This window comes from Dipodomys spectabilis, unplaced genomic scaffold (assembly GCF_019054845.1).
Source record: "Dipodomys spectabilis isolate Male_0828 unplaced genomic scaffold, ASM1905484v1 ptg000469l, whole genome shotgun sequence".
Lineage (NCBI taxonomy): Eukaryota > Metazoa > Chordata > Mammalia > Rodentia > Heteromyidae > Dipodomys > Dipodomys spectabilis.
The window spans coordinates 269329-273609 of NW_024871146.1; the positions used below are offsets into that span (position 1 = coordinate 269329).

Consider the following 4281-nt stretch of genomic DNA (forward strand, 5'->3'; position numbering starts at 1 on the left):
ATGGGTCAACCTGTATTCTTTCCTTGTATCTTAAATGCAGAAATGCTGGCTTGTTTCATGCTGATTCTACTTGTGTAGACACACCTAAAGTCACTTGCCAAGTCCAAGAGTACATAAATAAAACGCACAACATTTATTTTAATTTCTTTTTTTTATTGTGAGAATACCATACAGAGGACTTACAATTACATGATAACGAGTATATTAATTATCAAGCATTGTTGCCTCCTCTTTGTTTCCCCTTTCCATCCCTTCCTATACTCTCCCCCTCTCCTCACCTGATCCTCCCCCCAGCCCTCACCAAGATTGTAAAGTTTTTTTTTCAACATAAAAACTTGAACATCTCATTGTTGCAATGGGTCCACCTGTATCACTATTTAAACAATTTGTTTTTTCCCTTCCCCTCCACAAATTATACCAACATCAACTACAGTGAAAGCATGGGTTATACCGTGGTGGAGGGACATACAAAGCAACAAAGAAATCATCTTAAAAATATGTTAGAAACAATTGCATGAAAGAAAAAAAACAAAAAATTTGAATCTTTATCTTGGGGTTCATTCCCATAACATCAACTTATCTGAACTTTTCTGCTTTACTCAGACATATACTAGTTATTGCAAATAAGGAAAACATGGGACCTATGTTTCTTTGGGCCTGGCTTACTTGACTTAATATAATTTTTTTCCAAGTCTTTCCATTTCCTAACAAATGGGGCAATGTCATTCTTTCTGATGGAGGCATAGAATTCCATTGTATATATATACGACATTTTCTTGATCTATTTATCTAGTGAGGGGCATCTGGGTTGGTTCCCTATCTTAGCTATCTTAAATAATGCTGCAATAAACATAGTCGTGCTGGTAGCTTTAGTATGGTCTTGTTTGTGATCATTTGGGTAAATTCCCAAAAGTGGGATAGCTGGGTCATAGGGTAGCTCTATGTGGAGATTTTTGAGGAACCTCCATATGGCTTTCCAGTATTTGAACAAGTTTACACTCCCACCAGCAATGCAGTAAGTTTCCCACATCATTTTTTTGAGTTGATATAATAGTGTTCTACACATTTATAGACAGGTTACAAATTATTCTCAAATTTTAATATATTAAAAATACTTTCATATTTTCTTGGCCAGGAAATCAGCAAGACCTCAGTCAGCATTTCTCACATAAGACTTTTCACATGGGTTGGTTAAATGTTGACCTAAGCTCCAAACTTCTGAGGACTCACTCATCTGCTTAGGAATTGATGCTGGCTGTTGGATGCCATTTAAGTCCATAGAACTTTATTCTTTTCCAGGGTATTCTCCATCTACTTTGGTTGTTGAGAAGGTCTACAAGAGCAACCATTCTGTTGGGAGCAGGGAGACACCATATGATGTTTACTTACTGAGATTTCTGAGTGACTTGCTGTCACTTGTATTGCATTTTACAAGTTGAATCTAGCAAAACCTACCAGTTTTAAGAGATAAGAGGAGTGGTAAAAGAACTTTTGGAGACAAACGTATCTTCAACATTATTTTGTTCCAAGCATTCCCTCTAAGGCATATTCAACAAGTAGTGAAACTAGTGTTGGCTGTATCTATGTCTTTCTCCTTGTGTGCATGTGTACATGTGTATATGTATGTGTGTATTTGTGTGTATAATAACATGCATTGTACATGTATAAGGGCATATACAGACATATATGCATATATAAATAAATATACATATATAAATATATGTGTATATATATGTATATATCAGTTGTTCAGTGATTTAATTTATACATCTCAGCACATTTCATTCTCACAAAGTGTACATGATAAACTGCTCTGAGGATCTGTGCTCTATGACGGGCATCCTTTGTGCTCACTTCCCCCCATCCCTGTGAACAACTTCGGCCTACTTTTCATAGGATAGCTTTGTTTTCATTACATGTAGTTACTTACTGATAATAAAAAAGGTTTGTTTGTAAAAGAAAAAGAACTTATAGGTCAGAGGTTAAAAGTATCCTATCCATCCCAATGATTCCTATGAGATAAAATTTATAATAGTATAAAAGTGAAAAGGAATTCCTAGATCTGGTGTTTTGCCATTTAGAATAGAAAAGAATAATATCATGTCACTGTTATAATTCTTAAGAAATGTAAGGGTAACTGATGGTCCCTCTCATGTTCCCAAAAAACCAGTGGATTCTGTAGGATTATAGTAGACCAGCAGAAATTCTAAGTAGCAGACATGGAGCATTAAAGAGAAAGAGAGGAAATGAGAGAGAGTTAAAGAGAGAGAAATATCATAATGCTGAAAGTGCATAACAGCTAAACAAGAGCTGTATGAGAATAATCATTTTGCGATCTTCAGACTCTTCATGTACATTTAAAGGTATTTGATGTATGATAAACCATCAACATGAAATATAAAGTCATTTTGACAAAAAATAAAAATGATTCAGAAGAAATTATAAATGCAAAAACAATCTTCACAGAAGCAAACTCTCAGAGATATTTCATGACTTTGAAAAGGATTAAGTGGCTGAAGTGAGTATAAATTTAGAAGTACAACAATTCACAAAAACATCAAAAGATATTCATATATTTCATTATACAACCCAAAGCAGAAAGCAAATGTTGTTTAGATGATTTTTTTTAAACACAGTTATCTCAGGTGCAGGGAAGATGGCTCAGTTGTAGAGTGTTTGCCTTGCATGCATGAGGCCGTGGGTTTGAGTCCTCAGCAGCACCACATAAGCACAAAAAGATGGAGTGGTGCTTTGTCTCAAGTGGTAATGCTAGCTTTAAGCTGAGGGACAGCACCCAGGCCCCAGTGTTCAAGCCCCATGACCAACAAAATCAAAATAAAAAAAACACAGTCTCACTTTTGTGGCCTCAACTCTGTAATACTTCTGCTTCATCCTAGGGCTAAGATTTTAGGTATGGACATTTTTCAACACTCCTGATTCAGACTCTACTTCATCATTTTTTTAAATAAATATTTTGTTCTTAATTTTCCTCTTTGTAAATTCACATGCTCCTATAAAAATGATTTGGCCATCCCAGTAACCTTCTCAAAGTACCTCCTAATGAGGACTTACAAAAAATAGTGTTATAGTACAACAAGGAAAACAATACTACAAATAAGAAAAACCAATAATTAAATATTAATGATTAATAAAATAAAAAACAAAACAATTACCAGTGTTTTCAGTATTTGAAGGGTACTACCTATTAGATTTTACTATTTTCTCATATTCCTGTACATTTAAAACTGACTAAGATTATGATGCTCAACAAGAGTTTTATAGACTATGTGCAGTCTTTAAAGTTACCCACTAAGATTACTATTTATGGCTCATCTCATCATTTGTACATGGCTTATATCATCATTTGTTCCTCGCTAACATATAAAGTAAGGAAGCCCTATTGTTTTAACAGAAACTGTAGTTAACAAAGTCTTAACTCTTTATTCTGTTCCTTTACACAAAGACTTTGCAACTTCTCATTAGTAAAGTTTCTATAAACTCTGAAATGTACATAATTAGTAGTATATGTCTGCTACCATAAATCTTAAATACTTTATAAAAAAGTATTATGACCTGACAAACAGTCCTAGTTTTTGTATATGTAAGTAAATTCCCCAAATTAAATATGTTTAAAACATTGAAAGTTTTATCAAACCTTAACACTTGCTGCTGTGTTCATTAGGACAGTTGCCTTGTATAGAATAATTGCATTCCTTCTCCTACACATATCTTGAACAACAAATATCTGGGATTATTTTGTTTTTGACATGTCAACCTTGACTTTATTCTTAAATGTGTGCTTATGTAAGGAATACATGTTTCTAAAAGTTCACGATGATTCTTTTAAACTTACTTTTTGTTGAATTATATAGTTTAATAAAATCAATTACACTTTATATATAAAAAGTTTTCTGTGCTCAATTCAGCATGACGTACACTAATATTGGAAAAATACAGAGAAGATTAGCATGCCCCTGCATAAGGATGACAGGCAAATTCCTGAAGCATTCCAACAGATGCTGGAGGGGATGTGATCACAAGGGAACAGTACTGCATGGTTGGTGGGAGTGTAAACTTGTTCAGCCACTTTGGAAAGCAGTATGGAGGTTCCTCAAAAGACTCCACATAGAGCTTCCCTATGACCCAGCAATCCCACTTTTGGACATTTACCCAAATGATCACAAACAAGACCATACTAAAGCTACCAGCATAACTATGTTCATTGCAGCATTATTTAAGATAGCTAAGATATGGAACCATCCCCGATGCCCCTCAGCAGAT

General features: G+C 34.4%; 1 non-coding gene across 1 annotated transcript; it reads left to right on the forward strand.

Moving 5' to 3' along the window:
- The first annotated feature begins 3916 nt into the window (after nucleotides 1-3916).
- Nucleotides 3917-4019, forward strand: LOC122098279. The gene has a single exon (XR_006145713.1). It is a non-coding gene; the product is annotated as a U6 spliceosomal RNA (small nuclear RNA).
- The last annotated feature ends 262 nt before the right edge of the window (nucleotides 4020-4281 follow it).